Raw genomic sequence first — 14,697 nt, 5'->3', positions numbered from 1 at the left:
TCTTCCTTTGGAATCCCATTTTCAGCAACAGTATAGGTGGAGGTTGCTTGCCTGATGGTGGGAGTGCAGAGTGAATGGGATTCACAGGACTCCTGAGTCCACTATCTGGCTTTTTGTGGTGAATGGGATGCAGGGGATAGAGAAGCTAAAGTAGAAATGTGGGGCTTGGGGGCTCTGGCTCATGATAATATGGTATGTGGGTTGTCCTTTGTTCATAATCAAAATAAATTGGTGTGGCAAATAAAAACTGTGTCTGTCTTTGTCAAATTAAGAATATTTGGCAGTGGTGGTGGAGGGCAGTGTTTTTAGAACAACAAACGGATTATTATTAATTATTTCATTGTTTTAGAAAATGTATATGCCAGTCTATATTTCAAACAAATCTCTCAGCTGTGACCAATATCTTAAGGATATCATAAATAATTCGAACAAATATAATCAAAAAAACTTCCCACCCTACCTATCAAGAGGGGAACACTGAAAACTATTTTGTAAAGCTGCTTGCTTAGAGGCAAACATGGATGCAATTTTATAGCAGATGGTGCTCAACTTTATTTCTGTAGAAAGGGCCAACGAGGTAGTCCCTCTTCATTGAAACAATAAGCATGAAACAGAGGATTGTCTTCAAATATAATAGGGAATGGGGTTTGGACCTTTGCTTTAAGAGGGGGGGGGACACAAAGGGGTTGGGATTTTGGCACACATTTCATATTACTTGCATAAACCTGGAAGGAACTTCACAGCAACAACCCCTTCTCCCCCCAATTACTTGGAAGCTATCTTTAATTACAAGCATTACTGAAAGGAAAAACAGCAAAATTAACTTCATTGTTTCTTTGGAAAGGGCCAGTCAGCTAGTCCCTCTGTTTAAAGTCAAAAAGTATTAAGCAGAGGTCTTCCCTTAAGTATAATGAGGAATGAGGGAAGACAGGGGGAACATAAGGGGTTTGGGATTTTGGCACACACTGCATGTTTTGGTAAGGTCTCTGCCCCCCCATAACAAATTTTCTTGGCAATGTTTGAGTCAAACTCCTCCTCCTGGACCCACTCACCCTCTGTTTACATACAATAACTCTCAATCTCACTTTACTCCACCCATGGACCAACTCTCTCTCTGCGCAAGCTCCCACTAAACCTGTCTTGTTCTCCTCCCACTGGTGACTGGACCCACACTCTGTCTGCACAGTTTTGAAGATGATGAGGTCCAAGTTAAAAAGGAGGCAAAATGTACCCTGTTTAAAATCAAAACGGGATGTGTCAATTTACTTACAAAAATATGAAGATCCCAATTTTTAAGGGACAGGTTCACCCTCAGCCATTAAAAAAATCTATCACCTGTTAAATGTGGGGGAGGGGAGGTTATTATGATTTTTTATAATTATGCTGTTTATTAGTAGGCTATGTAGGGTATGTTTTTAATTTTATGCTGCATAAATTATGTTCTTAATGTGCACCACCCAGGGAAATTTGGATAAAGAGTGGCATATAAATGGAATAACTTATAATAGGAACATATAAAAACAAATAAATACCATTTGTGTGGATGAGGAGAGCATGAGGGCAATGCGGGAAAAGTTACATCAGGTGAGTCTTCCCCATCCACCTTCATCCTCATGGAAATTATACCCATTTCACACTGGCTAACACCTTGATGAGCTGAAGGAAGCATGATTGCCACAACAAAGCAAGGGGTGAATCAACAGATATGGGAGGTAGGCAAACTGTTATAGACTGCATGAGGCCCATAGACCAAATGTTGCTCATCTGTGCTGGAAACAATTGGTAAATGGCTATGTCCTCATGAGAACTGTATCCATCCGAAGCAGGAAGCACCACTACTGTTGACTCTAATATCAGGCAGTATCTGGGATACTTTGTCTTTTATTCTACACATTTCGAATTTTCCATTTAGCGTCACAAATCTTGGTCTCATGAAACAAGTCTGAATGAACCTGGGGGGGGGTCTCTTTTTGAAGACTTAACCAAAGCTAACCTCATGTAACCAAAGTGCACTCTATCAGGCCCTCTATCATTGTTTGCTGGTCTTCTTCCACCCTCCAAAATTTACAGCCCAGAGGCTCCTGGTCTTACCCAGTATTTTTAGCTTATTTTCCCCTTCATATAGCCTATATCAATCTCCCTTGCCTAGCCCACAACATATCCCCTCCCAGATTTGAATAAAGAATTCAAGATTTCAGCTTGTGGTTCGAGGACCCGACCCAGGCGAAGTGAAATGAAGACACATGGACACGTGAATTAAGGTTAATGGGCTAGAAAAGGCCACAACTTTATTGGTTACAGCAATTGAAAAGGTATTGGCTTAGGCATTGGATCGAAACAAGTGGGTTCTTCACCAGTAGGTGGAGCCTGTTGATGCTAATCCAACTATAGGCTCACCCCTGCTGTCACCGGGGGTCGTGCCAAGGCCTCCCGCCAAGCAGGCATCGGACGGAATACACGACCCCCAGATTCCTTTAACGGAATACCCCTAAAAATTGAAGGCATAGGCGATGGCCACACCTAGCACTTCCACACAGCGCAACACATTATTCCAATGCCTAACCGCCACCCGAGCCAAAGGCTCGCCGCCAATACCCTCAAAGCTGCAACCAATCCCAGATGTTTTTAATGACACTAGCTAACCAAAAGTCATTCCCCAGATCCGATAGGTGGACACCGTCATCCCGGTATAAAGCTTTGTCGCTAATCCGGATACGGTCATTATAAATCACTCGGCCATCCATAAAGCGCACCCAACGGGCTACCACCTGATTTACAAGTTTCCTGGTTCTTTCAATGGCCATACAGTTTTGCGCACCGCGCCACACAGTTCTTTTCAGGAAGGAAGACCAGAACACCGTCGTTCTGGGACACAAGGCTGCGAATGCATTCAAGTCTCTTTTTATGCTCGACAACAAGTCCACACTCCTTTTGTTGACGAGGTCATTCTCCCCCAAATGAATCACCAGGATGTCGGGAGGGCCGAGCTTGGCTATTTTCTCCCACAGCAAAGGCATCAGTTCTTCCCAACGCATGCCTCTTCTCGAAAACCAGGAAACTCGAACATCACGTGGCAGACCAAGATTGGGTGCCAGGCTGCAGCTCACCGCTCGCACGCGGGCCCAATGGACTATACTGTGGCCACAAATCCACACGCTTCTTCCGGGCATAGCTGGGGATAAAGATAGAACAAAAGGAAGGGTAAGTAGACTAAGGGGTAGGCGCAAAGTTGCGAATATATGACTTATAAACATTGGATTTCCACCGGCCCAACTCTTTTATCCTTTCTGCCGGTAACCCCAGGTGCGCGGCCATGGTAGCGGCCCCGATCCTGAACGAATGTGCAGCGTACTCCTGGGAGGGTAGGCCACAAGCCTCAATAGCCTTGCGCAATACTCTAGTGAATTGGTACCTCAACAGGGGCGACCCATCCTCGTGGATCAGAAACGGTCCCGGGACGGCTGGTCTAAGGCAGAGATACCGCCTCGTGTCCTTTACCGGACATGGGCCCTGCTGGGCCGACGCCGTGAGCTTGAGCAGGACACCCTTGCCAGCCTGATCAGTCTTGGACTGACGTACAAGTACTGACACAGCAGATTCGGATAGCTGTACGTCCTCACACAGGAGGCCGCGAGTTAAACCCCGCGCACTAGCTTCACACACCACCTCACCAACTCTGAGCGCACCAAAAAAGGCTATAGCGTATGCTGCAGAGAAGAGCCGTGCCTCAAACCTGGACCAGCAAATTGTCCTGAGTTTTACGCGTATCTGAGATAGCAATCCGTAAGAGATCGGCTTACGGCCAACAGCCCTAGGCGGTTGCAACCTGCCCCAACCCTCAATGGCTCTACGGATCAGAAAATCGCTACATGGGTCTTGCGCAAACGTTGCCTTTGAAAAGAAGCTCATGGCTGCTACGTGGATCTTTAAAGTTTTTGTAGCACGTCCGAGATCATCCAGATGGGACAGGTACTGCAGGACGTCGTCAGTAGTGGGAGGTGCATTATGTGACAGCCCAGACAACCCAAACCTGAAACCCAGGAAATCACTCCAGGCCTTCTTATAGGACCTGAGCGTGGAAGGTGCCACGGACGCTAATACTCCCTGTATCACTTTGCGTCTCCAACGTTCCACAGGTACTCCGGAAAGGGTTCGGGCAACAGTTGTGCTCCAGGTGCGAGCGACTGGAAGCGAGGAATCTGGAATCGAGACAAGGCGTCGGCTATATCATTATTGGCTCCGGGTATGAATTTGGCTGAAAATAAAATATTGTACTCAAGGCAACGGAGGACGAATGCCCGCAGGAGGGAGGAGACCCTCGCAGACCGAGATGACTGCCTGGCAAGAATGTTCACCACCGCCAGGTTGTCGGTCCTGAAGCACACTCGGTGATCTCGAAACTCTTCCGTCCAGATGTGAACGGCCACCACTATTGGAAAGAACTCAAGAAAGGTGAGATCCCGCCTGATGGCCTGTCCCTGCCAAGCTGATGGCCAGCGTTGCGCGCACCAGCGCCCTTTGAAGTACAAGCCGAAGCCTAAAGACCCTGCTGCGTCCGATTGGACCTGAAAGTCTGATGACAGATTCAAGATATCCTGCCAAAGAGAAACCCCGTTGTATTTCCCCAAAAAGGCTGTCCACACCTCGAGATCCGCCTTGACCGACCTGGGGAGGCAAACCCGGTGGAGGGGGTGTTTCAGACCAGCTGACAAACTGGCAAGGCGGGCACAAAAGGGGCGTCCGGGGGACACCACCCTGCACGCGAAGTTAAAGTGGCCCAATAAAGATTGAATTTGCCTAAGGGTGATCTTCCTAAGCCTAAGAGTGTTCTGAATTAGTTCTTTAAGGGCTTCAATCTTCTCCGCAGGTAAACGGGATGACTGGGCCACTGTATCCAGCTCGATGCCCAGGTAAGTTAGGTGCGTGGCTGGTCCCTGTTTTCTCAGCAGCAAGAGGAACCCCAAGGTCCTCGGCCAGAGCTGAGAAGGCCTCAAGCAAGGAGGCGCACTCCCCCGTGTTGGCTCTACCCACGAAAAGAAAATCATCCAGGTAATACGTGACCCCTATGGTATTTGCCCTGAAACGCAGGGCCCAGTCCAAGAACGTGCTGAAGGCTTCGAATGCCGAACAGGCCACTGCGCAGCCCATTGGCATGGCCCTGTCGACGTAGTATTTTCCCTGAAATTTGAAACCCAGAAGCCGAAAATCATCAGGGTGTACTGGCAAAAGGCGGAAGGCCGATTCGATATCACACTTTGCCAACAACGCCCCGGGACCAAAACTACGGATTAACTTAACTGCCTGATCGAAGGTGGCGTATTTAACCGTGCATAACTCGGGCGGGATGGCATCATTGACCGAGCCGCCCTTTGGAAAGGACAAGTTGTGAATGAGCCTAAATTCACCGGGGGTTTTCTTGGGCACAATGCCTAGTGGAGATATGTGCAAATCTGGGATGGGGGGACTATCGAACGGGCCTGCTACCCTGCCCGCGCTCACCTCTTTTGCTATCTTTCTTTCAGCAACTTCCGGTCTCTCTCTAAATGATTTTTGATTTGGTGAATCCTTTGCAGTCAAAGAACCCGCTATGGGAATACGAAACCCGCTGGAAAAACCTTCCCGGAGGTAGGAAGCTGCCTCCTTATCCGGGTAAAGAGACAGGAGGTTGCAAAGGGGAACAAGCTTGATAGGGGAAAAGGCCAATTCCAAGACTACCTCACCTTCTGTTCCCTGCTGCGGGGGCCCCCATGGAACTGGGATGATGGAACCTCCGGCCTCCACGAAAGGGCTGTTTCCCCCCTTTTAAGCAGGATGTGACAGGGTGAGCCCCGGCGCATCTTTCGCATTCGTGTGTGAATTTACAAGATGGCCTTTGGCAAGACCCTTTATTGTACTCCCAGCATACCTGACGCTTAAACTCCTTCCTTTGATCACTCCTGGCCGACCGATATGGGTCGACTGCTCTCTTCTCAACATACGGACCAACAGCCACAGACCAGATTCCATTCTCGATCTGATCCCAGCGTGCTAACGGGATCCTGGATGCCTTCCTACAGAACTTCTTGTCATAGCTTATGGCTGCAGCCTCCCCCGAGAGGGCACAGGCCGTGCGGATGTGTGAAAGGTAGGCAACAAGGTGAACTGCAAGCTTGGGGTAAGCAGCGACAATCGTTCCCATAAAGGCCTGAAAACCATCGAGCCAATTTTCAAATGTCCTAGGCACTGAAGGGTACTTGCTCCTTCTCTTACCATGAGAGGGCCTCTTTTCTCCCCTACCTAACTCCTCTGCTGGAGGCACTAACTTGAACATGTCAACAAACTCACCATTTAAAATTTTTGCTCGTAATTTAGGACATAGATGATCGCCTGGTATAACATCTGAGGTTGAGTAGGTGGATACGGTGGCATCTTTTACCAGAGCCCCATCCTTCCACTCCTGGGTCCCCCCGAACTTTTTACGATGGCAATTGTCCCTCCTTGACAGTGCCCAGTCTGGGAGACCAGACACTTCCTCCCCTTTTCCCCAATAGGAACCTAGGGATGCGTCGCTGTCATACTCAGAAGAAGAAGTACCTGTATCATCATCCGTTTCATCCCTCCGAGACCTGCTCTTCCTGCATATGTGCTTTTTCTTTTCGCGCCTCTTACCCGAAGGCTTCTCCACTGGTGCGGCAGCAACGGTGCCCTCCTCTTCCTGTTGCGCGTCTTCAGCCGCCGATGAAGACGCGGAATCAGGCGACTGGACCTTGGGCCGCTTATCCTGTGGGCGATTAGAAGAGCTAGGGGCAGTAGGATTGTTATTACGAATAGACTTAGAAGTCACTCCCCCCCACGCCCGCGACCCGGATACCGACGCCCTAACTGGGACCTAGTACGCACCGGTTGTGGGTTGGAATTTGCAGCCGCCCCCGGCACATGAGTATCATTAAAGAGGGCGGCCGATGTACTAGGCAGTTCGTCCCATTGGGAAGATTGTGAACTCTCTGGGAACTCCTGAGTATCCGGGATGACACCAGGAGAAGAGGGGGGACTGGGGTTCGCATCGGGGAAGCATTGTTCGTATTCATCTGTAAAAGATCTAAAAGTGTTCAGGAAGTGGGAGATGGGGGGCTTTGCACTATTACTCCTGCCCTGTTGTCCCCTAGACGTGCTCTCTGCTGAGCTACGAGTGGTTACAGATGCACGTTTCCTCTTAGGAGCCATAAGGTGCGCTTTGTAGGCTACAAGTGTAGTGGTGCTTGTTAGGGTGTGTGTGTGTGAGAGAGTGTGTGTGTATTTATTTATTTATTTATTTATTTATCTATTTATTTATTTTTTATTATTATTATTATTTAATTAATATATATATATATATATATATATATATATATATATATATATATATATATATATGCAGGTTTTGGTGTCTTCGGGTGTCTTCCCGTGTAAGAGTTGGGGTGTCTAGGCGACGTTTCGACGAGGTCTCACTCGTCATCTTCAGGCTGGTGCTTTCGGCTTCTTGTTACTGGAACAGAGCAGGATCTCAGTGTTTGAGTTCCTATAAATACTGTTGAGGGGGTGTGGTGTATAGCCTCCAACGTTCTGGGCAGAGAGGAAGTTCCCAGGTTAGTGTGTCTTTTCTTCTTTTGTTCATTAATTACTTGAGGGATATCTTGAGTGATTTCTTGAGTGATATTCTGAGTACCACTTAGGAGGGTCATTAGGTGTGGATTAGTTGCTAAAGCTTTCGTGTCTTGACCTCTTGAACTTGTGAAGAGTTTTTTCTGAAAAGATGGCTGTACTGCACTTAGTTGTGCTCTGGCTTGGCTTCGTGTATAGGGGCGAGCTGTGGTTTTGTGCCCTGTGCCAGCCAGATCTGTGTAGGGATTGCAGGGGGGTGCAGCATCCGGAGGTGCCACTATGGTTTGGCTACTGGATGGTAGCAATCCCTACACAGATCTGGCTGGCACAGGGCACAAAACCACAGCTCGCCCCTATACACGAAGCCAAGCCAGAGCACAACTAAGTGCAGTACAGCCATCTTTTCAGAAAAAACTCTTCACAAGTTCAAGAGGTCAAGACACGAAAGCTTTAGCAACTAATCCACACCTAATGACCCTCCTAAGTGGTACTCAGAATATCACTCAAGAAATCACTCAAGATATCCCTCAAGTAATTAATGAACAAAAGAAGAAAAGACACACTAACCTGGGAACTTCCTCTCTGCCCAGAACGTTGGAGGCTATACACCACACCCCCTCAACAGTATTTATAGGAACTCAAACACTGAGATCCTGCTCTGTTCCAGTAACAAGAAGCCGAAAGCACCAGCCTGAAGATGACGAGTGAGACCTCGTCGAAACGTCGCCTAGACACCCCAACTCTTACACGGGAAGACACCCGAAGACACCAAAACCTGCATTCCTGTACCCGTGAAAATCTACGAAAGCAAATATCTCACCTCTACGGGGAGGAAACCTTCCAGCTGACAAGAACCTACGAGAAACTAGAAATCCGAAGAGCCACCATCTTATGTGATCTCTTGTTCCTACGCAACTGCCGAGACAACAACTTAATTCCCACATGCTTCCAACTTAAATTCCACTCTAAAACCCCAGCTACCGAAAGGATCCTGAAACGAACTGAACTATCCCTAATCAGAAACGAACTACATAAGAAAAGATACCTACTAAACCAAACCAACAAAGATCTGCTCACTCTTCACCTCAAACTTTGTAACAAAATCCACCCTGCACTCTGGGACAAATGCAAACAACTAGCCGTTTGGAGAGCTGAAACGGAGTCCGCACATAAGACAGACACACACACCAACAAACTCCACAAACTAGAGAAACGCCAGAAGCCCAGCCACCCTCCACAACAACCCATGAAACAAACAGTACATAACATATCAGACAGGATCCTCACCTCAACTGAAACCAAAGTACTCTCCAAAGGTTTCAACTTTGCAGTCGCCCCGAGACGCATCCCCACGGAAAACATCATATGCGGAGTCGAAGCTAGCCTAACCAAAATCAACCCAGATGAAGCCAATAAAATCAGACTTGAAGTCACCAACATCCTCTGCTCCAGCAAACCACCCAGAAGCAATTTACACAAAGAAGAACAGAAAGCACTCACCAACCTGAGGAAAGACAACAACATAATCATTCTCCCAGCAGACAAAGGTAATGCCACTGTTGTGATGAACACATCGGACTACCAAGCAAAACTATCAAATCTACTCCAAGACCCTACCTACCAACCTATAAAAACAGATCCCACCACCTATCTGGAAAAAACCACCAAATCCAAAATAAAAGCCTCTCCTATCAGTGAAGAAATCCAGCTAAGAATCATCCCCAGAGAAAAATCATCCAGATGCCCCAAACTCTACGGTCTCCCCAAGATACACAAAGAAGGAACACCACTCAGACCAATAGTCAGCTCCATAGGCTCACCTCTACAAAATCTCGCTAAATTTCTCGCTAAGCAACTTCAGCCCTATGCAGAATCTATCGCTTCACACGTTACAAACTCCTTCCAGTTCATAGAAACAATAAAGAAGCAAAACCTACATCCCGACGACCTACTTGTGAGCTTCGATGTTGTATCTCTCTTCACACAAGTGCCCATTAATGAAGCCTTGACAGCCATTCAAAACAAATACAATCCCCCCGAATACATCCTGGACCTGACCAACCACTGCCTAACCAACACGTACTTCATCCACAATGGACAAAGATACAAACAGATAGAAGGAGCACCTATGGGATCACCCCTCTCACCGGTCATCGCAAATCTGTACATGGAACACTTTGAAACCAATGCTTTAGACAAGTCAGAACACAAACCCAAACTTTGGCTCAGGTATGTTGACGACACCTTTGTAATTTGGCCACACGGGAAGAAAAAACTAGATAGCTTCCTCACACATCTCAACAGCCTACACCCCAAAATACAATTCACTATGGAAATAGAAGCCAACAACCAACTTCCCTTCCTTGACGTCCTAATCTACAAAAAACCTGATGGCTCCCTAGGACACACTATCTACCGGAAAAAAACACACACCAACCGCTACTTACATGCACAATCACACCACCACCCTGCACAAATAAACTCCGTAGCCAAGACTCTCATCTCCAGAACCAAACGCCTGGCTGACAAAGACCACTTGACAACTGAGTTACAGAATCTTTCAAATGTGTTAATCGCCAACGGATACCAGCAAAACAGGGTTACGAAGCTAATCCAAAAAGAAACACCCCCAAAAAACCAAGACACAGAAGAAAACAATGGCATAGCCCTCCTTCCTTATATCAAGGGCACTACAGATAAAATTAGCAAAATCCTCCATAAACACAATATCAAAACAGCCTTTTGCACCAACCAAAAAATAGCCAATATCCTCAGAAACCCCAAAGATAAAATCCAGTTAGAAAACCAAGGGGTCTATGAAATACCCTGCAAAGTCTGCCCAGCCACGTACATTGGACAAACAAACAGACGAATAAATGCACGTATCGCAGAACACAAGAATGCCGTCAAAAAAGAAGAAAAAACTTCCTCTCTTTACCAACACATGAAAGAAACAGGACACGAAATTAATTTTTCAGATTCCAAATTGCTCTTTAACATGGAACACCACCACAAGAGAATAATCATGGAAGCCATCGAGATAGAGAAACACCCTCACAACATGAACAAGCGTGACGATACGTCCCGCCTGCCAGACATCTGGAAAATAGCCCTCCCCACAAAAACCGACACCAGAACCAGAGGCACACAGAACGCCATCTCCAATCAACCACACCAGACCCAAACCCAGACCCTCTCCACAGATAAATTACAGACACCATCCAGTAGCCAAACCATAGTGGCACCTCCGGATGCTGCACCCCCCTGCAATCCCTACACAGATCTGGCTGGCACAGGGCACAAAACCACAGCTCGCCCCTATACACGAAGCCAAGCCAGAGCACAACTAAGTGCAGTACAGCCATCTTTTCAGAAAAAACTCTTCACAAGTTCAAGAGGTCAAGACACGAAAGCTTTAGCAACTAATCCACACCTAATGACCCTCCTAAGTGGTACTCAGAATATCACTCAAGAAATCACTCAAGATATCCCTCAAGTAATTAATGAACAAAAGAAGAAAAGACACACTAACCTGGGAACTTCCTCTCTGCCCAGAACGTTGGAGGCTATACACCACACCCCCTCAACAGTATTTATAGGAACTCAAACACTGAGATCCTGCTCTGTTCCAGTAACAAGAAGCCGAAAGCACCAGCCTGAAGATGACGAGTGAGACCTCGTCGAAACGTCGCCTAGACACCCCAACTCTTACACGGGAAGACACCCGAAGACACCAAAACCTGCATTCCTGTACCCGTGAAAATCTACGAAAGCATATATATATATATATATATATATATGCAGGTTTTGGTGTCTTCGGGTGTCTTCCCGTGTAAGAGTTGGGGTGTCTAGGCGACGTTTCGACGAGGTCTCACTCGTCATCTTCAGGCAAGATGACGAGTGAGACCTCGTCGAAACGTCGCCTAGACACCCCAACTCTTACACGGGAAGACACCCGAAGACACCAAAACCTGCATTCCTGTACCCGTGAAAATCTACGAAAGCATATATATATATATATATATATATATATATATATATATATATATATATATATATATATATATATATATATATAGTTTATTTATTTATTTTTGTTTATTTATTTTATTTGTTATTTATTTCTATTTATTTATTTTTTGTGTTTATTTATTATGTCTATATATCCGTTTATTATATAAGTGGTTTTCTATTTATTTATTTATTTATTTATTCTTTCTTACTATATATTCCAATTAATATTTTCCAAAATACAGGTTGTGCTAATTAACCAAATCAAATATCCTATTGCTATCTAAACCTTGTTATTATTATTGTTGATAAAACAAATATATTTTGCTAAATTGTCTGTGCTACCAGCAGACAGTGACACAGTGAAATGGTAACCACTGTAAAGTCGCTAGGCAGTAAAGCAAATATAACTCCCCCTTTGTGTGCTAGCCAGGTGAGGATAGAAGCCGCTCCCACTAAACTTCAATTAATAAAGCCAAGGTACTATAGGTGGCCCACGACTGCTGCTAAGCTTCACTTCTTCATACAAAAGAACAATAGCTCAGCAATCCTCTGCCTGCCTCAGGTAAGATAAGCTGGCAAAAGCCCCTGAAAATGTGCCTCTGGGAAACAATAGGCTTAATTATCACTCATCAGCATTTAAATTGTCCTGCTGGCTGGCAACACAATGGCGTTTCTATGGCAACATAACGAGCTAGCCGACAACAATAGCTGTTCTTTAAGAGGCAACAGCAAGGGCGTTTCTATGGCAACCCCTAACAGGGTCCCCAGGCAAACCAGGAAACAAGCAAACACCCTTTAAACTGAGAACGGGGGGGGGGGGAGGGAGGGGGGGAAAGGGCTCAGGGCACACAGAGGATTGAGACTAGGCGAACTAGGAGACACCCAGTAACACAGAAACAAGTTATCCCCTTTAAACTAGGCAAAAGACTCACAAACCATAAAAAGGGGGGGGAGGGAAGCAATGAAGGACAAAGAAAGACGGGGGCTACAGCAAGGACAGAGACCCCAGCAACACTGAAACAATTATTCCCCTTCAAACCAAGGACAAAAAATCACGGACAAAAGGTGGGGGGGCAAAGAAATCGCAGGGCTGGTGGCCACGTGGAGGGAACACTTGGCTCTGCCGCTCTGAGCAAATTAAGGAAGTGGTTCTCCCTCCCCACGCTATAGTTCAAGCTGTAGAAGGCGAAGCTACTATTTTAAAAGCAAACCACCGGCCGGCTAAGTAGGGGGTGGGTGGAGGCAGAACCGACTGGGGGGTGGTCAAGGTCACAAACCCCCACCTGGGACCCGAGAATTAAAGAGACCTGGAAAAGGTGGCCTACACCCCCTCAAATGTGGTCCACACCACCCAATACGAGCAGGAGCGGAGCTCCAAGCAGGCAGGCGGTACCAAGAGCACACAGGCACACACACAAACGCACACAAACGCACACTCCCAAACCCCCTTTGCTCTGTTCCAAAAAACGCACTACCAGCAGGAATGGGGCTCCAAACAGGGAGGCAGAACTAAGAAGACACACGCACACACACACACGCACACGACAGCAAAAGGAAGCACCCAGCCAGGCAAAAGGAAATCGGATGGAAGGGGGAGGAGGCTGCAAGACACACACACCAGGCCGTGGAATCGGAGGGGGGGTGGGGCCTCAAAACGCAGGCCTCTAGGCGGCAACCTTGCCGAATAAACCCATGGCCGCTGTTTTAATTTGCTCTGTGCCTGGCGATGTTACGTTCTAGTAACCTCCTCAATACCCCTCGATCAATCACGCCCAAAAGACTCTCCTCCCAAAACGCTTCTCCAGCCGGTAGGAGGACTAGCGCTCAGCCGCGAGGTTTGGGAGCAAAAGCAAGCGATGCAAATGGAGCGTGCGCGTCAGCTGATGGGCGGCAGAGAGCGGCCCGGCCGAGGGGGAATGGAGCGCGCGCGTCAGCTGATGGGCGGCAGAGAGCGGCCCGGCCGAGGGGGAGAGGTCACGTGGGCTTTCGCCCGAGCAGGGAGCAAGCAAGCTATGCTACTGTAAAATTTAAAATTTAAATTTAAAATTTAAAATGCGAACCGACCACGCACGTGCGCGAGGTTTGGGAGCAAAAGCAAGCGAGGCAAATGGAGCGCGCGCGTCAGCTGATGGGTGGCAGAGAGCGGCCCGGCTGAGGGGGAGCGGACACGTGGGCTTTCACCCGAGCAGGGATCAAGCAAGCTATGCTGCAGAAAAATTTAAAATGCGAACCGACCACGCACGCGCTCAGCCTAATCGCAACGAATGAAAAAGCAACGCAAATACTTCCCTGGCTTCAGATGCAGCGAGGCTCTGATCCGATGACTCGCGAGGGGCGAAGGAAGGAAGAATGAGGCCGGGGAAGGCTGGCGCTGCAGCAAAATGCTGCTGAACACGCCCCCTCCGTGGCCCCTGGTTGGATGGCCACCGAGGGGGCATGAGCGCCAGCCAGGTGAGCGGGCGGCAGGGTGCCACACCCCCTGCTAGCCGGAGCTCGGGCCCCGACCACAACCCCTCCCCTCCCTTTCAGGGAGGAGAGTCTTTCCCACTCAACTGGGGAAAGGAAAACCAACAGGAGACAATATTCAAGGGAACTGTCAGAACAAGAAAGCAGGCAACTGATGGAGGAAGAGGCTGACATGGATTTATTGGCTAAGAAGAGATGCCTTAGGCTTCCAGGGGTGAAGATCTGGTCCAGTGTGGGGTGGGAAATGATGAAAATAGGGATTACCTACTTTCTTAGACATCCTATAATTTTATACTGGAATTCAAAGCTCAGTGTTGAAATTGGATGAAATCTTACTGGGGAACTGTGTGAAACATTGAGTTCCATTATAAACTGTCTGCAAAGTGTGATTTACAAAGAAAATGACAAAGGTGGTTCAAGCGAAAGCTGAGCCTGATGAGATTGAAATGGGTCTTGATCAGAATAGCCAATGTGCTGTCCTCCAGAGGTTGCTGAACTACAACTCCCATTGCCTTGGCAGCTAGTTATGCTACCTATGGTTGATGGGAATTGTGATTTGAGCGCACTTCGTTGGCTAACCTTGGTCTATATCGGGGT

The 14,697-nt window shown here is 47.5% G+C and overlaps 1 long non-coding RNA gene across 1 annotated transcript; it reads right to left on the bottom strand.

Annotated features, from left to right (window-relative positions):
* Window positions 1–2,256: 2,256 nt before the first annotated feature.
* On the bottom strand, window positions 2,257–14,053 carry LOC308590729. The gene is made up of 2 exons (XR_014009889.1): window positions 13,960–14,053; window positions 2,257–2,385 (listed from the first exon to the last, which is right to left on the bottom strand). It is a non-coding gene; the product is annotated as an uncharacterized lncRNA (long non-coding RNA).
* Window positions 14,054–14,697: the final 644 nt, after the last annotated feature.

Source organism: Podarcis bocagei (genome assembly GCF_964188305.1).
Source record: "Podarcis bocagei genome assembly, chromosome: 7".
Lineage (NCBI taxonomy): Eukaryota > Metazoa > Chordata > Lepidosauria > Squamata > Lacertidae > Podarcis > Podarcis bocagei.
This window is presented reverse-complemented; position numbering and strand designations above follow the sequence as displayed.